This window comes from Oncorhynchus gorbuscha, linkage group LG07 (assembly GCF_021184085.1).
Source record: "Oncorhynchus gorbuscha isolate QuinsamMale2020 ecotype Even-year linkage group LG07, OgorEven_v1.0, whole genome shotgun sequence".
NCBI classification, from domain to species: Eukaryota; Metazoa; Chordata; class Actinopteri; order Salmoniformes; family Salmonidae; genus Oncorhynchus; species Oncorhynchus gorbuscha.
In genome coordinates, this window is record NC_060179.1 from 28,827,577 (window position 1) to 28,850,072 (window position 22,496).

The 22,496-nt window shown below is 43.1% G+C and overlaps 1 non-coding gene across 1 annotated transcript; it reads left to right on the top strand.

Annotated features, from left to right (window-relative positions):
• The first annotated feature begins 1,499 nt into the window (after positions 1–1,499).
• LOC124040505 lies at positions 1,500–1,657 on the top strand. The gene has a single exon (XR_006839742.1). It is a non-coding gene; the product is annotated as a U1 spliceosomal RNA (small nuclear RNA).
• The last annotated feature ends 20,839 nt before the right edge of the window (positions 1,658–22,496 follow it).

The following is a 22,496-nucleotide window of genomic DNA, read 5'->3' on the forward strand; positions in this document are numbered from 1 at the left end:
GGAAGCCACTACTCAGTAAAAGGCACATGACAGCCCGCTTGGAGTTTGCCAAAAGCCACCTAAAGACTCTCAGATCATGAGAAATAAGATTCTCTGGTCTGATGAAACCAAGATTGAACTCTTTGGCCTGAATGCCAAGCGTCACGTCTGGAGGAAACATGGCACCATCCATACAGTGAAGCATGGTGGTGTCAGCATCATGCTGTGGGGATATTTTTCAGCAGGAGGGACTTAGAGACTAGTCAGGATAGAGGGAAAGATGAACGGAGCAAAGTACAGAGAGATCCTTGATGAAAACCTGCTCCAGAGCGCTCAGGACAATGCAGGTGTGATTTCGGGACAAGTCTCTGAATGTCGTTGAGTGGTCCAGCCAGAGCCCGGACTTGAACCTGATCAAACATCTCTGGAGAGACCTGAAAATAGCTGTGCAGCAGCGCTCCCCATCCAACCTGACAGAGCTTGAGAGGATCTGCAGAGAAGAATGTGAGAAACTCCCCAAATAGAGGTGTGCCAAGCTTGTAGCATCATACCCAAGAAAACTTGAGGCTGTAATTGCTGCCAAAGGTGCTTCAACAAAGTACTAAGCGAAGGGTCCGAATACTCATGTAAATGTAATATTTATTTGCTCAAATTTCCAAAAAACAGTTTTTGCTTTGCCATTATGGGGTATTGTGGGTAGATTGATGAGGGGGGAAACTATTTAATCAATTTTAGAATAAAACTGTAACATAACAAAATGTGAAAAAAGTCAAGGGGTCTGTATACTTTCCGAAGGCACTGTATATGTACAGTACCAGTCCAAAGTTTGGACACACGTACTCATTCAAGGGTTTTTCTATATTTTTACTATTTTCTACATTGTAGAATAGTAGTGAAGACATCAAAACTATTTCTTGAACCACATTTGGAATCATGTAGTAAGCAAAAAAGTGTTAAACAAATCAAAATATATATTATATTTGAGATTCTCCGAAGTAGCCACACTTTGCCTTGTTGACAGCTTTGCACACTTTTGGCGTTCTCTCAACCAGCTTCATGCTGTAGCGTCATTCTTCCTGTGCTTTCTCTTGGAGTGTGGGGTGGCTTCGTGATCTACATTTCACTTATGTGATGCGTCAAGCTTCTTATGATAGGGAAACTGGAAAAGTGGTCCCCTGGGCCACAGCCTTCTGAATGAGACCTAATGTTATGGTATGGAGGGGGGAAAGCTTTCCTGTTGGGTTAGGTGTGATCAATATACATAATCAATATGCATGGAAATGGTGGTACAAGAGGCGTACAGGGGTCTGTATCAATCAATTGAGAGGTGGGGGTTTGGCAAAATCAACAATTATCGTTTAAGCAGGATTTGACTGTGTGTGTGTGGTCATGAGGTCATTGTTGTTCAGTGGTCTATGGATGTGTCCCAAACAGTACCTTATTCTCCATATAGTGCACTACTTTTGCCAAGAGAGCTATGGGGGACTAGGGGGCCATTTGGGACACATCGTATGATCATTCTATTTAGGTGTCACAATAACGGAACATGTCACCGCTATGTTGTAGCAGAGGCAACCAGGCTCGGCCATTGCACTCCGGCTGTGCCGACCCTTGCAAATTCCCCAAAGGTGGGAATCTTGATTGCATAAGTTGTGTTAGTGGGGGACTGTGTCCCCACTGAGAGGGACTGTATACCTCTCAGTCCCCGTTAGTGGGGGACTGAGAGGTACAAAAAGGAAAGATGTAGAATCATGGTCAAATCAATGCCCCATAAGCATTTTTCAGTGTTGTTATTTTTTTAAAGCTGTATCGCAGAGAGTGAGACCTCTGGTGTCTAGTCCTATGTAGATAATTACGACTAGGTAATATTGACTAATCACTCTCGTGATCAATAGTGTGTCATACCCATAGACTTCCAGTCATTGCACTAGTTAGCATTGGCTCACAAAAACGACCTCTAACTTCCTTCATACTGGACACAGAGACATACAAATGGTATCGACGAGTTCATCTGACTGGGGAAGTAGATAAAATCCAGAAGCATCCCTTTAACGCTTTCAGATTTAAATGTACGCTATTGATTTTGCTGTGTGTCTTACAGTGGACCTTTGACTGGGCATGTTTTGCTGTTGTCACTGTCACTGATTGGCCACTTCATGCTTCCTGCTTATGATTTTATAGAATAGAATAGAATTACTATTCCCAGAAGAAACTTCAGTTCGTACAATCTATGTTTACTTTGTAGTGCCCTCTAAAGCTCTCAGTGAACTGAATATTTTTTACCCTAAGTGTTGATGAAATGCACTATTGGATTACAGGGAAACTGTTATACAGGCACAAGCTATCCCTGACCACATACATACAGTATACAGGAACTATTTTCTAATATTGATTTACACTCCCTCTTTGCCCTCAGAACAGCCTCAATTCGACGGGGCATGGACTCTACAAGGTGTCGAAAGCGTTCCACAGGGATGCTGACCCATGTTGACTCCAATGATTCCCACAGTTGTGTCAATTCTTGATATACACAGTAAACTGTTGAGCGTGAAAAACCCCCCAGCAATATTGCAGTTCTTGACACATACCGGTGTGCCTGGCAGCTACTACCATACCCCTTTCAAAGGCACTTAAAACGTTTGTCTTGCCCATTCACACTCTGAATGGCCCACATACACAATCCATGTCTCAGTTGTCTCAAGGCTTAATAATCCTTATTTTAGCTGTTTCTCCCCCTTCATCTACACTGATTGAAGTGAACTTAACAAGTGACATCAATAAGGGCTCATAGCTTTCACCTGCATTCACCTGGTCAGTCTATGTCATGGAAAGAGCAGGTGTCCATAATGTTTTGTACACTCAGTGTATATCATAAGGCCTATCTTTGATGGCCTAGTTTTAACCTAACACAGTTGTGTTAGGAAACTCCTGGTTTACAAGCCACATCAGCCTTTCAAGTCATATTATGCTGGCTTGCAAAGTGATGTGTAATATTGGATTCCAACCATAGCTAGAATATCCAACAGATTGAATTTTTATTCACCCGCGCTCTGCATTCAGAATGACGGTCAGGTTTAGGAAAGTTGATAAGAAGACTACCTAAACCGGGACAACCATCTCAGTAACCGGTGCAAAACATCTAAAATAAATGTATGTTATTTATCTTTGTGTATCATAAAATTAAAGTATTCTGACCCTTTGACTTTTTCCACATTTTGTTAGGTTACAGCCTTATTCTAAAACGGATTAAATTGTTGTTGTTTTTATCATCAATCTACACACAATTACCCATAATGACAAAGAAAAAACAGTTTTTTAGAAATGTTTGCAAATCCATAAATAACAACAACTGAAATATCACATTTACATAAGTATTCAGACCCTTTACTCTTTACTTTGTTGAAGCACCTTCGTTCGCAATTACAGCCTCAAGCCTTCTTGGGTATAACGCTACAAGCTTGGTGTCACGGTTTTCTAATGGTGAAGGAGAGTCGGACCAAACTGCAGCGTGTCGATTGCGATCCATGTTTATTTAAACAAACGTAAAACACGACTAAACACGAACACTACAAAACAATAAACAAAACGAAAACCGAAACAGCCTATACATGTGTCAACTAACATCTAACAAGGACATCAAGACACTCAGGACAATCACCCACAATACAACCAAAGAATATGGCTGCCTAAATATGGTTCCCAATCAGAGACAACGATAAACACCTGCCTCTGATTGAGAACCACTTCAGACAGCCATAGACTTTCCTAGAACACCCCACTAAGCTACAACCCCACTAAGCTACACACCACATACAAAAACCCATGTCACACCCTGGCCTGACCAAATACATGAAGAAAAACACAAAATACTTCGACCAGGGCGTGACACTTGGCACACCTTTATTTAGGGAGGGTCTCCCATTCTTCTCTGCAGATCCTCTTAAGCTCTGTCAGGTTGGAAAGGGAGCGTTGCTGCACAGCTATTTTCAGGTCTCTTCAGAGATGTTCAATTGGGTTCAAGTCCGGGCTCTGGCTGCGCCACTCAAGGATATTCAGAGACTTGTCCCGAAATCACCCCTGCGTTGTCTTGACTGTGGGCTTAGGGTCGTTCACCTGTTGGAAGGTGATCCTTTACATCAGTCTGAGGTCCTGAGCGCTCTGGAGCAGGTTTTCATCAAGGATCTCTCTGTACTTTGCTCCGTTCATCTTTGCCTCCATCCTGTCTAGTCTCCCAGTCCCTGCCGCTGACAAATATCCCCACAGCATGATGCTGCCACCACCATGCTTCACCATAGTGATGGTGCCAGGTTTCCTACAGATGTGACGCTTGGCATTCAGGCCAAAGAGTTCAATCTTGGTTTCATCAGACCAGAGAATCTTGTTTCTCATGGTCTGAGAATCTTTTGGTGCCTTTTGGCAAACTCCAAGCGGGCTGTCATGTGCCTTTAACTGAGGAGTGTCTTCCGTCTGGTCACTCTACTATAAAGACCTGATTGGTAGAATGCTGCAGAGATGGTTGTCCTTCTGAAAGTTTAACCCATCTCCGCAGAGGTACTCTAGAGCTCTGTCAGAGTGACTATCATGTTCTTGGTCACCTCCCTGACAAGGCCCTTCTCCCAGGATTGCTCAGTTTGGCTGGGCGGCCAGCTCTAGGAAGAGTCTCAGTGGTTCCATACATGTTCCATTTAAGAATGACGGAGGTCACTGTGTTCTTGGGGACCTTCAATGCTGCAGACCCTTTTTGGTACCCTTCCCCAGATCTGAGCCTCGACAAAATCCAGTTTCGAACCTCCACAGACAATTCCTTCTACCTCATGGCCTGGTTTTTGCTCTGACATGCACTGTCAACTGTGGGACATTATATAGACAGGTGTGTGCTTTTCTAAGACATGTCTAATTAATTGAATTCTCCAATCAAGTTGTAGAAACATCTCAAGGAGGATCAATGGAAACAGGAGGCACCTGAGCTCAATTTCGAGTCTCATAGCAAAGGGTCTGAATACTTATGTAAATAAGGTCCATTTAAAAAAATATATGTTTTTTTTTATTTTTTATGTTTTCGATTTTGTATGGGATATTGTGTGTAGATTGCTATGGATTTTTTGTAATACATTTTAGAATAAGGCTGTAACTTGTGGAAAATGTGGAAAAAGTCAAGGTTCCTGAATACTTTCCGAAGGCACTGTACATGCAAAAACACAGGTATTAAAAACAATCCTAAAACATCTACCTGCAGTAGAGCATGCTGGGAAATATGATAATGATGGGTGTTATTTCGATGGGACTGTTTTACTCCCCACAGTGTAAAACAATATCTCCGGTTATTAACACCAACACGGGGGGTTATTTTACACCACTGAGTGTTAATTTCACGCTCACATTTCACTCTTACTTAACTCCTGAATCAACACTAGAAATGTTAAACTGAAAAATCAACACTGGCCAATTTACTGTGCACGAGTCATTCTCCTGTCTGTTTGTGAAAGCTTGTGCTTATCTGACCCAGACTACACCGAGATAAAGTCCTTGTTATATGAGTCTCTCAAAGAGAATCATAGGAGCGGGGGAGGACAGGGGAGACAGTGGGGAGGGGGAAGGAGTGATGGAGGGAGGTGGGGGTGCACATGGACATCAGTGGGGTTAGCAGCTCCCGAAAGTATTTCATCAAAGAGGGCTAGGATCCTAGGGATTGAGATTCAGCCTGGAGGCAAGTAACCAATGGTCTCCCAAGAACATATTCCAAAGTAGAACTCAGAGAGCCAAAGCACACATCAAAAGCACCTCTGGAGCCAAAGCCATTCTGGAGGAGAAAGAAAGGGGTACCGGTCCCTACTTGGCACCCTCTAAGCCCCAGATCTCACCCCAATAAAGGAGGAACTACTGTTTGTTCCAGACCTGAGATCTACTGCAGTCAGAGAGGTGCACACCAAGGCAGGCAGGCAACACAAGCACACACACAATAATACAGTATACAGTCTCACATGACAAACAAACAAAGGCTACACATATTTTATTCATTTCTGAGACATTATTGTACTGTAATAGTGTTATACTAAACAATCTGTTATGAATTGTATCTTCAGCTACACACTGTTTGAGACATGACAACAAATATGTATTGTAATACTGGAATAGTCTCATTACAAAAGGTAATTTCATGATCTCAATGAAATATAATGCAATGACCTGTAATGTCTACATTACACAAGTAACATAAATGGAGTACTTGGCAACATGGAGTGTGTTGAATTTCTCTCTCTAATTCTATCCCATTGGACAGATGTCACAGTGAAATGGATATGTCAGCAGAAAGCATATGATATCCATCCAGATGTGACCTTTAGCATAGCATTGGACATACCAGTGATGTGTCCCAAATGGCATCCTATTCCCTACATAGTGCACTACTTGGCCCGGGTCGAAAGTAGTGGACTATGCAGGGAATAGGGTGCCATTTGGGATGCAACCCCAGAGAATGGCAGGCTTGTTCAGTGAGTTGTGCAGTTGAGAGCCGCATGCCGTCTCTTCTCGAGTTAACACCAACGGTTGCAGGTCAAGAAGCAGTTTTTATTCCTTTTGGACCAATATTGTGTATGTTTCAAAGCTTCCATTTAATGTACAAGACAATACATTTGTAATACTTTCTTAATAACAGCTTTGTAAAGTCAATGGTTAGGGGCGGCCTTTATTTGAGCCCCACTTGTTTGTGTAGCACATGGGGTTGTGTGAACCTTACTCATCAGCCTGAAGTGTCATCACTTGTGCCACCAAACATTTTGGTGGCACCGACAGGTGTTTCGAGGGGGGCGGTCATTTGTGCCAGCAAGGCAGAGGTCTTGGGGTTCGAGCCTCGTTCTGAGCCGAATCAGGAGGAAGTGGTACTACTCTATTAAATAACGCTACTCCATTATACTTCATGGCCAGGCATGACAAGGCAGAAAACAGAATTGGGCTACCTGGCCCAGCGGCCCCTGCTTCCCAGTGTGTCAGGGGAAAGAGCTACTGAGGGGCAAATAAACACACCACAAAGGACCACTTTACCGACCACTAATCTACTCCTGAAGAGAGCATTAGGCCTCGTCCATCCTGAAGCTGTATACACAGGGTTCAAGTGCTCCTCCGCACACAGACACACACACACAATGAGGCTCACAGCCATCTCGCCAAACCAAAGAACAAACAGGAAACACACCACTGAGATAAAGCCTCTCTCCTCTCTCATTCTATCTCGCCTCCTTCCTTCTCTCTCTCGCTGCTCTGCTGACTCTCTCTGTGCCTGCTGGAGGTATATCGGGTGTCTATGAGTGTTCCATTAGCATGCATGACTGATAACAGGCGCTCAGTCGCCCCCCCCCCCCTCCCTATAGTCGGAGAGAGGGGTATTTGCAGAGTTATTTAGAATCTGTCAAAAATAATAAACGCAAAACTATATCCACTTCGGCTATTTAAGCAATTTCCCTGTGATAACGTCCCGAGGGGATCTCATGCAGCTTCCAAATGACGACATAATGAAACGACGACGCCTGCACCCCCTTATCAGGGTGGATTAAAAGGGAATAATGAAAGTGAGGGGGTTTGGAGCCTTGTGTGGCATTAATATGATTATCTAATGGACTCCAATGGAAAAGCATGTTAATTCCACTTAAACGCAAGACCTTTCCCAGCCCTATCTCCTCCTCCTGGCTCCTCTGAAGTAGTTCTCCTTCCCTTCTCGTCCTCTCTCCCTCTCTCTCCCTCCTTTCCTCTCTCCTCTCCTTTATGCTGAAATAATCTCATCTCTCCTCAGCAGAAGTCATTATGTGTACGAACGGCGAACGTGTGAGAGTTTAGCATTTAATCCCCCTAGTTTTTTCACCCTCGCTTTTTTCTTTGGGCCTGATTGGAGTGTGTGATGCCCTCTCTTAATTTTCAGACAAAAGCTCTCAAGGCGGTTAACAATATTCAGAATTGTTCTCCATGCATGGACATCCTCGCTGTTGCTGAAAGAATGTGGGTCACTTTCCGACAAACTCAAACCAAACTTTTGGAGCCACCATTGGAAATTGCGTTACACGCTCCCTGATATTAGGCTAAGTAAGTAAAGAGTGGACTATTGGATCAGAAAGGTATTCTTTCGAGAGTGCATACTTCAACTCTGACATGATGACAAAGTTGGCAAAGTCAAAGTTCAAGTGAACAGTTCTTCCTCTACACACTAGATAAGGATATGTACGCACCCTTCTGGCTGAATGTTGACAGGAAATAGACGACGCAGTATGTATCCTAGCCATTTGAAGGGCTGTAAGCCTTTTGTTATCAGACCCACAAACAAACTGTAAATGTACTGGCTAATACTCATTGGTGAAGATTAGTTATAAAAAAAAAACTCTCTCCTTTTGATCCCAAAACAAGATGGCCGACCAACCTTTCCACCTCGTCAAGGGGGCCATCCATCACATTAAGGACCATTAGGACCAATAAGACTCCTTCGACTGATAGCCCAGTCCATTCTCCTCCAGTAACAGCAGCAGCAATGTGGACCAGACCACTACACACACTCCACACATCCTGAAAGCAGACAGAGATCCCACAGGATACAGTTAAAAAAGAGAGACATCAATATTTCAAACTACTCTCTCTTTCTGGTCCACATCAAAGCTTTCCGCTCCCATTGAAATCCTACAGGTAGTGATAGAGCTCTATTTGTTTTTTCTCCTCCGGTACAGCTGTAGAGACCACAGAGATTCCCCCGCTCTCCTTTAGAAAACCTCTCGGTTACACTGTTCGTCTGTCTCGTGGTTCACCGCCTCGCGTTTTGGAAGAAGAAGTGCATAGGGGAGGGCTGGAATTAGAAAGGAGAAGACATACTAGGGACATCTAGGGGAATAGTTGTATCTCCTCAATGTTGCCGGATAGCCTGTGAATACTGCATGGAACGTGATGTTAGTTTGACTTTGAAGGGCTCTGTGTCCTATGTGGGAGTGACCGTGGAGAGCTCTCGACAAAATGATTGAATGAAAGAGTATTGTACAGAACCTTAACTGTATATTGAGCACTGTATACAGTAGGCCTTTCATATTATTGCCTTTACATTGATGTCTAAGCTCATCTCTGATTCACACTTGCATATGCACATTCACAACAGTCCATATACGACACGAGAGACTGAGTCTAGTGAATCAGTTAAAAGTAGAGAACATGGATTCTTGGAACCAGAAATGACATCAAAAAGGCCTTCCATTTGAAATGAATCTGAAATGCAGGGAAACGATTGTTCGACAGACAATCCACGAAGAGGAACCATCTGACATGCCAAACCTGTCAGGGGAATGTACAACCCCTGGGAGAGCTCCCCCAGCTCGAGGAGGAGGAGGAGGAGCATTGATAATTGGTTGTTGGAGGATATTTGTACCCAGCAAATTGGCCTGTGTTACCTAATGTTCATTTTTCTGTGTAATATTTCTAGTTTTAAAACTTGAAACTTAATCTTATGCTACAAAAAGACAACATGCATTTTTTCGAAACAAATCTTTCGGTTTCAGGTTCTCTTTATTCGCAACAAAGAAAGAAAGTGAAAGACAAAAAAGTACAGGGCCAAACAGGTTACATCCTGCCTGTTTGGCCCTGTCCGGGGGTATCCTGTTCGGGGGTATCGTCAGATGGGGCCACAGTGTCTCCTGACCCCTCCTGTCTCAGCCTCCAGTATTCATGCTGCAATAGTTTATGTGTCGGGGGGCTAGGGTCAGTTTGTTATATCTGGAGTATTTCTCCTGTCCTATTCGGTGTCCTGTGTGAATTTAAGTATGCTCCCTCTAAATCTCTCTCTCTTTTTCTCTCTTTCTCTTCCTCCTTCTCTCTTTATTTCTCTTAGAGAACCTAAGCCCTAGGACCATGCCTCAGGGCTACCTGGCATGATGACTCCTTGCTGTCTCCAGTCCACCTGGTCTTGCTTCTGCTCCAGTTTCAACTGCTCTGCCTGCGGCTATGGAACCCTGACCTGTTCACCGGACGCGTTACCTTGTCCCAGACCTGCTGTTTTGGACTCTCTCTCTCTCTCTCTCTTCCACACCTGCTGTCTCTAACTCTGAGTGATCGGCTATGAAAAGCCACCTGACATTTACTCCTGAGGTGCTGACCTGTTGCACCCTCTACAACCACTGTGATTATTATTATCTGACCCTGCTGGTCATCTATGAACGCTTGAACATATTGGCCATGTACTGTGCCACCCGGTACAGCCATCAGAGGACTGGCCACCGCTCAAAGCCTAGTTCCTCTCTAGGTTGCTTCCTAGGTTCTGGCCTTTCTGGGGAGTTTTTCCTAGCCAAAATGCTCTACATCTACATTGCTTGCTGTTTGGGGTATTAGGCTGGGTTTCTGTACAGCACTTTGTGACATCGGGTGATGTAAAAAAAAAAGGGCTTTATAAATACATTTTTGATTGATTGATTGATTGATAAACTGGTCAAAACGGTGTGCAGGTGAGGTTGGAAGCCCAAAAGGCATGTTATGAAAACCACACCACAAATATCAGTACAAAAAAAAGGTTGTTCAATCAGTTAATATTAATTATAATTGTACATGATATACTCAGTATACAAGAAAAAACATGTTTGATTATGTGTGTGTGCGAGTGTGAGAGTTAGGCTACATGGAGGAGAATAATGGGTAGTTTGGTTCATCATGCTGACCCCCAGTCTTCGCTTGAAATGATTGAGGGAGGATGATGTTTTGGCAATGTGAAGATAAAATTCCAGAGTATGGTACCTCTGTATCTGATACAGAATTGACTATGTGAGGTACTGCAGTGGGAAGGGTAAAGGTTGTCGCAATGTCTTTCTTGTGTTATATAGATCGATTTCAGAATTAACCTGGCAGAATCCAAAATCCATTTAGTTAGATTTATTGCACCCGTTACTGAAATGGTTGTTCCAGTTTAAATGGTTTAGGTAGTCTCCTTTGTCAATGGTCCTAACCCTGACAGTCATTCTGAATGCAGATTGAGGGTGAATAAAAATTCCAACTATTGGATGTCCTAACTCTGTCTAGATTGCAATAGGAATTACACATTACTTCGTAAACCAGCATTTTGTGATTTGCAGGCCTGATGTGGCCTGTAAACCAGCAGGTTCCCAACACCACTGTGTTAGGGTAAAACATATGTATATGTAAATTATTGGCGTAAAGTTTAATTTTAATGATAACATTTAGTGTTAGAGCCAACTCGTTCGCGAACGACCCAAGAGCCGGCTCTTGTAGGTGAACGTTGGGAGCCGGCTCGCTTATCAGAAGAGCCGAATCTATTTATCAAATATTTTTAAATTAAGATACGAATAATCAAAAGATTCAAATGAATAGAATTAACTAATTCAAAGAACAAAAAACATATATATAATAACATAGGCCTAAATGCTCAAGCGCACACACATTTGTTCTGACTGTCTGCTCAGACTAACAGCCTCACCTGTTGTTCCTGTCAATCAGACACGCAGTGTCAACTAATGAACCAAAGAGAGAGAGGAAGGACAGCTGTGAAACTACAGCTGAAAAATGAGTCGGAAGCACAGTAGCATTTGGATGCATTTTAATAATGTAGACAATGTTAGAGCACAGTGTAGAATTTTCCAAAACAAAATCTCAGATCAAGCCGGATCTACGCACAACCGACACCGGCATATGCGAACTGTGCACCCGACTGTGAAGCTAGCTGTAGCGGAGCTTCGAGAAACTAGCGGGCCTGCTAGTGATAGTGGTGGAGTCAGCACCTTCACACGTGGAGATGTATCCACTGTCAAGTAGGCCTACTCTGCGACCCACAGCAACGCAGTCTTCTATGGACCAGTTTATGTGAAAGTCTATGTCTGTAACAAAACAAGGCCAAATTGATATTGAATTGGCTAAAATGATTGCCACCGATTTCCAACCATTTTCGATTTTGGAGGACAGAGGTTTTGGAAATTATAGCAATAATCTAAATTCAATGTACACAATTCCAAGCAGGAAAACCCTTTCAAAATCACATTAAAAAGCTTTCTTCTGGACTGCTTTGAGTTCAGCAACAGACACATTTCAGAGAACTCGGCAGAAGAACTGTTGAGTGTAATGCTCCAGGTGTTGTGGGTGTGGAGTCAAACGCAGGAGACAGAGAGTGCTCACAACAGCAACGGCCCCAAACACAGGGAGTGAAAATGTACAACGGAAAATCACGACCAGGCACTAACACGTACCTCTACAACAGAGCCGAAGGTTACACTGAAATAATCCCGCACAACAACCAGGCGGGCCGGCTCTCATAACAAAGACAAACTAATCATACATAAACAGGTGCTACCAATAAACATACAAGGAGGGGGAGGAAAGACAATCAGTGGCAGCTAATAGGCCGGTCACGACGTCCGCCGAGCGCCACCCGCCACAGGAGCACAAGAGATGGTGAAAAACTAAAGTCTACACAACGCCAGATGGCGATGTCTGAGCTGAGGCCTAAACAAGACTGCACTACAAGGTGGAATTCAACATTGTATATGTTGAAGCGGTATCTTGTGTCAAAGGACTCCATCATCTCTACCCTGGTTATTGTCAATGCACCTGTTGATGCTCTGACCCAAGAGGAATGGGAGGTGGTGGAGGAGGTGTGTAGAGTCCTGGAACCCTTTGAGCAGGTCAGTGTGGAGATCAGTGGAGAGAGGTACAGTAATCAGTTATTACTACATCATTATTATTTATTTATTTTTATTTATAAAAAAAGTTTTACCCCCATTTCTTCCCAATTTCGTGGTATCTAATTGTTAGTAGTTACTATCTTGTCTCATCGCTACAACTCCCGTATGGGCTCGGGAGAGACGGTGGTCGAAAGCCATGCGTCCTCCGAAACACAACCCAACCAAGCCGCACTGCTTCTTAACACAGTGGAGGAAACACAGTGCACCTGGCAACCTGGTTAGCGTGGCACTGCGCCTGGCCCGCCACAGGAGTCGCTAGTGCGCGATGAGACGAGGATATCCCTACCGGCCAAACCCGCCCTAACCAGGACGACGCTGGGCCAATTGTGCGTCGCCCCAAGGACCTCCCGGTCGAGTCTCTGGTGGCACAGCTAGCACTGCGATGCAGTGCCCTAGACCACTGCGCCACCCAGGAGGCACTACATCATTATTTAATCCAGTATTATATATGTATATGAGCAGTAGATGAGAATGTAGTATCAGTAGACAAAACATGAACCTGAACTAATAAGTTACTGTTCTCTCTCTTTTCAGCTATGTGACAGTCTCAAAAATGATACTCCTGTGTAATGATCTGCAGGGAATCACAACCAGCTGCCAGAGAGAAGCAAATGTAACCACATGACATGTGACAGAGTTGATGGACACCCTATGTTCATCAATGGACAGAAGGATCCACAGAATGGAATATAATCACGTGCTATCAGAAACCGCTGCACTTGACCCCAGGTTTAAGAGGTTAGCCTTCAGCGATGCCAGAGCGATCAGTGACACCAGAGCGAACTCCCTTTATTGAAATCCTTAGGAGTGAAAAGGAACAAATTCAAGAACCATGTCTCTGTCACAAACAAATACAGTCATGGGTTGTACCTCCAGAGATATTACAGAAAAAAAGGAGATGGGTATCCCATTGGGCAATAAATGGAGGAATTTAAAACACCCCACCCAACAGACTGTCGACCAATTGTGTTCAGGTTGTTATGCTGTGTCACGCAGTTGCTAAGCTAATCGTCGCGCAACGCCTTCGAAAAAGTCAGGGTATGAGTCGATAAACCTGCCTATTTTCCTCGAAAGTAATTAATGACACAATTTCAAAGCTATACAATATTACAGAGAATAAGTGAATTATCTCACATCTCGGAAATTATTTGCAATGTTGAACTTCTTGTTCACAAAATTCATGCTAATGTTGGGTTTCTGAGCTGGCGCCCAATTGACTCCCATTCATTCCTTGAAGGAGAGCTCTCATTGTCCCAGAATTGCCCAGAATGCACCACGTGGCCCATTGACGACACATGTGCAACGTACACAATGGGCGCTAATATGCTTCCAATGGAGTTTCCTATCTCCTCAAAAGTATCCCTGGTAATTCTACAATTCACTCAAAATGGCAAGGCACACTGGGAAATGATAGTGGAGGCGTGGCTTAGTGAATGGCTTTCAATTATGGAAGTGGAAGTGGAAGTGTTGTACACGTTTAAGTGGTCTATGGTTATATTAATGAAAATTTGGGCATGTCTGCGGACATTTCTGGAGCCTTTAGAAAATGCTTACATAAGAGCAAGGAGAAATAAAGGCTTGTAAATATGATTTTAAATGTCCTTAATTCTTAAATGGAAGAAGTTTGGAACCACCAAGACTCTTCCTAGAGCTGGCTGCCTGGCCAAACTGAGCAATCGGGGGAGAAGGGCCTTGGTCAGGGAGGTGACCAAGAATCTGATGGTCACACACAGCTATAGAGTGCCTCTGTGGAGATGGGAGAGCCTTCCAGAAGGATAACCATCTCTGCAGCACTCCAGCAATCAGGCCTTTATGGTAGAGTAGCCAGTCAGAATCCACTCAGTAAAAGGAACATGACTGGCTGCTTGGAGTTTGCCAAAAGGCACCTAAAGGTCTGATGAAACCAAGATTTGGCCTGAATGCCAAGCAACACGTCTGGAGGACACCTGGCACCATCCCTACGGTGAAGCATGGTGGTGGCAGCATCATGTTTCTCATCGGCAGGGACTGCTCCAGAGCACTCAGGACCTCGGAATGGGGTGAAGGTTCACCTTCCAACAGGAAAACAACCCTAAGCACACAGCCATGACAACGCAGAAGTGGCTTTGGGGACAAATCTTAAGTGGCCCAGCCAGAGCCTAGACTTGAGTCCGATCAAACATCTCTGGAGAGACCTAAAAATAGCAGTGCAGCAATGCTCCCCATCCAACCTGTCAGAGCTTGAGAGCATCTGGAGAGAAAAATAGGAGAAACTCCCCAAATACAGGTGTTCCAAGCTTGTAGCATCATACCCAAGAAGACCCGTGGCTGTAATCGCTGCCAAAGGTTCTTCACAAAGTACTGAGGTAAGGGTCTGAATAATTATGAAAATGGGATATTTCGGTTGGATTTTTTTTTTTTTAAATAAATTTGCAACAATTTCTAAAAAACAGTTTATGCTTTGTCATTATGGGGTATTGTGTGTATATTGATGAGTGTGGAAAAAAAACAATTTAATACATTTTAGAATAAGGTTGTAACGTTACAAAATGTGGGAAAAGTCAAGGGGTCTGAAAACTTATTGAATGCACTGTATATATACACGTCTTAGTGTTAAAAATACAATAGGTTTTATTGCATAAAACTGAAAGTGTTAATTCCCTAACCCTGATAAAGTGTAACTGAGTCAGCACTAAGTACAGTGTTATTTTAACAATCAGAAGTGTGGTCCCGTATAAACAGTAGCCCAGTGTTAAATTTAACACGGTCAGTGTTGATTTAACACTGGGGACTTTGCTGTGTTTTCCTAAGTATTTCCACGGAATGGATGGTTTTGATTTGTGATCTTCTAACTTTCATCCATCGTTGAGGTTATTTTGTCATTTGTTCCTTTTTAAAGATGGTTCTGTGTTTTGTACATGCTATTTTTTCACAACATGAGAATCATACATTAAGGACCCAATGTAATGAACTTCGTCTGCTGTTAGAAGAGAGTCAGACCGAAATGCAGCGTGTAGGTTACTCATGACTTTTAATGAAGAAAATGCGGTACATGAAATAACTGAAAATACAAAACAACAAACGAGTGAAACTAAATTACAGCCTATCTGGTGAATAACACGGAGACAGGTACAATCGCCCACGAAATACAACACTCACTCAGGCTGCCTAAATACGGTTCCCAATCCGAGACAACGAGAATCAGCTGACTCCAATTAGGAATCGCCTCAGGCAGCCAAGCCTAACTAGACACACCCCTACTAATACACACTCCCAATTAATACAAACCCCAATACGAAATACAACATATAAACCCATGTCACACCCTGGCCTACCCAAACATATAACAAAAACACAAGATACAATGACCAAGGTGTGACACCCAAAGCAAAAAACAGATGAACCAGTTTTACAACTGGAAATCCTTTACGTTTTAACATGAAACCACTTTTGAATCAAATCAAAGGAATTATCTATTTGATATTGCTCTGGCTTTGCCTGTGTGCAATATGTTGGATTGTCGCTGGATTTGCACACTAAAAAAAAAAGTCATACACTGCCAAGTTCTGAAATGGAGGAATATGTGTGTGTGTGTGTGTGTGTGCATGCTTGTGTATTTTCCCCATAGCCCTACAACTGTGTATTGTGGCTGGGTGTTTAGAGTGTGTGGCGCCAGAACAACACAAGGGCTCTTCCCATCATCACCATCGTCAATCTGTGACTGTCACTCAGAGTTGGACAGTGACAAATGACACTCCCAGTCAGTCACACACTTATCACCATACAGGTAACACACAGCACTGGAAAGGACGGACATGAAATGGAAACGTCTCTCTTTCTGTCGGCCTGGGAGTCTGAAGTGAAATAATAACTGAGGGAGAGATGGAGAAGGATAACAGAGTCCCTGTTTGGGGTGTGGATGAATTGCTATAAAACTTTTCGTTTTTTTTAAGAGAGTGTTATGTGTTATGGAGATCATGTTAGCTTAGAATAAATGGCCCTATCTTTTATTTGCCTTTAAAAACAAAATACTTGTATTGCCTTCTGGATAGCTTGAACTCACAGAGAACGTTGTTGAATTGTATTAACCTTTAAGTCAGTCCCCAAACTTTTGCAACACAGTGCATTTGTCACAACGTATTTTGAGATCTTAGAATAGGATCCCGTGTGTGTCGCAGGCCATTGTCATTGTTGATACATGAGCCATGGTCCCCCTCAGTACCAAATCCTCTCTGGTGCCAGAATGCAGCCAGGCCAACGGGTCAACACATCCCAACCTGGACTCTCCCATTCTACTAGGCCCATAACTCAGAGGCCTTTCGCTGTTTCTCATACACACACACACACACACACACACACACACACACACACACACACACACACACACACACACACACACACACACACACACACACACACACACACACACACACACACACACACACACACACACACACACACACACTTGCTCTTGTACAATCTATCACAGACACACACCTAAATCCCTGGGAGAAGAAAGATGGAATGGTGGTTTTAGGACACAGGTGTTGTTCCAGTTGTGAGTCACCTCCCACCACAATCCTTATAGCTCAGTTTTAACTGTTTTTCTTCTCCCCTGTGTTAATTGCCATAACATTATACAGAGTGAATACAATGTCAGATCAATCACCCTGTCTTTTGGCAAAGTTTGTTATTCACTGACTGTCTTATTGCAAGACAGTCAATGCAAAATAAGCCTTCATTTCTCAAGACGACTTGACGAAAGAGAAATCAGGCTGTCCTCTACATTGCCACTAGATGGCGTTAATTTACCAATAACATTAACACCACAGACTAACGTCAGAGTGACACTTGGCGAAAAGCTAGTTCGCCATCTTGTGGCAGATATAGTAATTTTCTTTTCACACAGAATGACAAGTTCCCCGAGTGTTTGTCATGAATAGGTGCCCTCATGCCCCCAGATGTTCTTCTCAAAGTTCTGAGGTGAAGAATTCAAGTGAACAATAAAGTAGAAGTGGAGCATTTGTGAAGCAGATTACTTGTGAACTTGAATTATTAATTGGAAAATATTGAAATAATATAATAATAATAATAATAATAATAATAATAATAATAATATAATAATAATAATATATAATATCATATAATAATAATAAATATAATAATATAATAATATATGCAATTTGCAGATTACTTACAGTCATGTGTGCAACATTCTACGTATGGGTTATTGAACCCACTACCCTGGCGTTAAAATACTGAGCTACAGAAGGACAAAAGGTTTGCAAGTGTGGTAGTGAAAGCTTTGCAATGGAGAATATTTTGAACAAGGTCTTTCTCAATTGACGATTCAGGATGAAACGGGATGATACAATGAAGATAGTTTCTGGGGGAAAAACACAAGTACAAATAACTCTACACTTTAGAATGGACTTTCAAGTACACTATATATACAAAAGTACACTATACAGTGCATTCGGAAAGTATTCAGATTCCTTGACTTTTTCCACATTGTGTTTACGTTACAGCCTTGTTCTAAAATGGATTAAATTGCCTTTTCCCTTCGTCTACGCACAATATCCCATAATGATAAAACAAAACACAAAAAAAGCCAAAAATATCACATTTACATAAGTATTCAGACCCTTTACTCAGTACTTTGTTGACGCACCTTTGGCCCAGTCTGAGGTCCTGAGCACTCTGGAGCAGGTTTGCATCAAGGATCTCTCTGTACTTTGCCCCGTTTATCTTTCTCTCGATCCTGACTAGTCTCCCAGTCCTTGCTGCTGAAAAAAATCCCCAAGGCATGATGCAGACACCACCATGCTTCACCGTAGGGATGGTGCCAGGTTTCCTCCAGACATGATGCTTGGCATTCAGGCCAAATAATTCAATCTTGGTTTCACCAGACCAGAGAATCTTGTTTTATCTGAGAGTCCTTTAGGTGGCTTTTGGCAAACTCAAATCGAGCTGTCACGTGCCTTTTAATGAGTAGTTTCCGTCTGGCGACTCTACCATAAAGGCCTGATTGGTGAAGTGCTGTAGAGAAGGTTGTCCTTCTGGAAAGTTCTCCACAGAGGAACTCTAGAGCTCTGTCTTAGTGACCATTGAGTTCCTGGTCACCTCCCTGTTTTTTATTTTTTATACATTTGCAAATATTTCTAAAAACCTGTGTTTGCTTTGTCATTATTGGGTATTATGTGTACAATTTTAGAATAAGGCTGCAACGTAGCAACATGTGGAAAAAGGGAAAGGGTCTGCGAACTTTCTGAATGCACTGTACAAAAGTATGTGGACACCCATTTAAATTAGTGGATTCGGCTATTTCGGTCACACCCGTCTCCAAAGACAAACATTGGCAGTAGAATGGCCCTACTGAAGAGCTCAGTGACTTTCAGTGTGGCACCGTCATAGGATGCCACCTTTCCAACAAGTCAGTTTGTCAAATTTCTGCCCTGCTAGAGCTTCCCCGGTCAACTGTAAGTGCAGTTATTTTGAAGTAGAAACCTGTAGGAGCGACCACGGCTCAGCTGCTAAGACCCCACAAGCTCCGAGAACGGGACAGCCAAGTTCTGAAGTGTGTAGCTTGTAACAATCGTCTGTCCTCGGTTTCAAAACTCACTACCGAGTTCCAAACTGCCTCTGAAATGGGTTTCCACGGTTGAGCAGCCGCACACAAATCTAAGATCACCATGCACAATGCCAAGCGTCGGCTGGAGTGATGTAAAGCTCTCAGCCATTGGACTCTGGAACAGTGGAAACACTTTCTCTGGAGTGATGAATTACTTCTATGCTCGCCTCGAGGCAAGTAACACTGAAACATGCATGAGAGCATCAGCTGTTCCGGACGACTGTGTGATCACGCTCTCCGTCGCCGATGTGAGTAAGACCTTTAAACAGGTCAACATTCACAAGGCCGCAGGGCCAGATGGATTACCAGGACGTGTACTCCGAGCATGCGCTGACTAACTGGCAAGTGTCTTCACTGACAACCTGTCCCTGACTGAGTCTGTAGTACCGACATGTTTCAAGCAGACCACCATAGTCCCTGTGCCCAAGAGCACGAAGGTAACCTGCCTAAATGACCACCGACCCGTAGTACTCACATCTGTAGCCATGAAGTGCTTTGAAAGGCTGGTCATGGCTCACATCAACACCATTATCCCAGAAACCCTAGACCCACTCCAATTTGCATACCGCCCCAACAGATCCACAGATGATGCAATCTCTATTGCACTCCACACTGCCCTTTACCACCTGGACAAAAGGAACACCGATGTGAGAATGCTATTCATTGACTGCAGCTCAGCGTTGAACACCATAGTGCCCTCAAAGCTCATCACTAAGCTAAGGACCCTGGGACTAAACACCTCCCTCTGCAACTGTATCCTGGACTTCCTGACGGGCCGCCCCCAGGTGGTAAGGGTAGGTAACAACACATCCGCCACAACAGTGGTAGGCCTGATCACCGACAACGATGAGACCTGGCCGTGAGGTGCCAGAACAACAACCTCTCCCTCAACGTGACCAAGACAAAGGAGATGATTGTGGACTACAGGAAAAGGAGGACCGAGCACGCTCCCATTCTCATCGACGGGGCTGCAGTGGAGCAGGTTGAGAGCTTAAGATTCCTTGGTGTCTACATCAACTAGAATGGTCCAAACACACCAAGACAGTCGTGAAGAGGGCACGACAATGCCTATTCCCCCTCAGCAGACTGAAAAGATTTGGCATGGGCCCTCAGATCCTCAAAAAGTTCTACAGCTGCACCATCGAGAGCATGGTTGCATCACCGCCTGGTATGGCAACTGCTTGGCCTCCGACCGCAAGACACTACAGAGGTTAGTGCGTACGGCCCAGTACATCACAGGGGCCAAGCTTTCTGCCATCCAGGACCTCTATACCAGGCGGTGTCAGAGGAAGGCCCTAAAAATTGTCAGACTCCAGCCCCTCTAGTCATAGACTGTTCTCTCAGCTACTGCTAGCCAAGTCGAGGTCCAAAAGGCTTCATAACACATTCTACTCCCAAGCCATAAGACTTCTGAACAGCTAATCAAATGGCTACCCAGACTATTTACATTGTCCCCCCTTTTACGCTGCTGCTACTCTCTGTGTATTATCAATGCATAGTCACTTTAACTCTACCTACATCTACATATTATCTAAATTATCTCAACTAGCCGGTGCCCCCGCACATTGACTCTGTACCGGTACCCCCCTGTATATAACCTCACCACTGTTTATTATTGCTGCTCTTTATAATTTTGTATATTATTTTTACAAAATGTAATCTATTTTTTACTTGACACTTATTTTTCTTAAAACTGCATTGTAAGGTCTACTACACCTGTTGTAATCAGCACGTGACAAAAAAACTTTTAAAAAAATGTTTTTAATCTAGTTTAGTTGAACGCACAGACTGCAAGTCGCTCTGCATAAGAGTGTCTGTCTGCTGAATCACCAAATGTAAATGTAAATCTAAAAACAAACATTTGCAAAGCATGTTGGGTGTTATTCTAATGAGTTCTGCTCCCAGACAATTACACATTTGGTCTGGTCCGGACCAGACCAAATCTGAACAAATCATAGAAGTCAAGTCTATGTTTCACAAGTTTGAACAGTACGGCACAGTTTAGTACAGTAGAGTACATTATAGTACGGTACAGTACAAGACAGCATAATTTTATTCAGTAGAGTACAGTTTAGTTCAGTAGAATACATTAGAATAAAGTAGGGTACAATACAGTAAATTATACTGTGCTGTACTCTACTGTCCTATACTTGTTTTTACTTTACTTTACTGTACTGTACTCTTCTGTGCTCTACTTTATTGTAATATACTGTACTATAATGTACTATATTGTACTCTTCTGTGCTCTACTTTATTGTAATATACTGTACTATAATGTACTATATTGTACTCTTCTGTGCTCTACTTTATTGTAATATACTGTACTATAATGTACTATATTGTACTCTTCTGTGCTCTACTTTATTGTAATATACTGTATTATAATGTACTATATTGTACTCTTCTGTGCTCTACTTTATTGTAATATACTGTACTGTAATGTACTTTATTGTACTCTGCTGTGCTCTACTGTGCTGTCCACACGTGTGAAACTTCTATGATTGGGCATAGATGTCTATGATTGGTTCAGAATCAATCATAGGCGCCAATGTTTGGACCAAATAAAGGCCGGTCCTGACCAAATCCGTTTGGGCCACTTCAAGGTAACCAAATCTGAACCAAACAAACCAAATCAGACCAAATCTGAACCAAACAAAGACATCTAGGACCAAAAATCAACATCCGTGGAAGTTGCAATCAAGGCCGGTCCAGGACTGAACCAAAAAAAGACATCAGTGTCTGTCTGTGTTCACTGGGTACACAGTGCAAGATTGACTGATCTACAAATCCTTGCATCATAAATAACTACTCAATATTATTTGTAGGTCAGTCAATTAGATTGGAAGTAGGTGTTTCAGTGAAGGAAGGCCCGCCCCTGCAGGAAATTGGAAGTGGGGTGACTGGTCATTGGTGGAAAGTCAGTCAGGAGAGTGTGGGAAATGCTATACATTACCTTTTTACAAAGTAACAACTTAAGGTAACTCATTACCATTTCAAGGCCACATCCACATGGATGGCAGTTAAATAAAGTGAAGTAAGGCACTTTGGAGTAGGTGGAGGAGAAGCTGAGAGAAAACTGTTACTTGGCTGGTCTCCCGATGGAGGCCTAGCTGTCTGTAGTGTAGCTTTTGTACAGGGATCTAGTGTCTGTAGTATTGTAGTAGTACTATACAAGGATACAGGAAGCCAGTTGACTGATGGCTTCC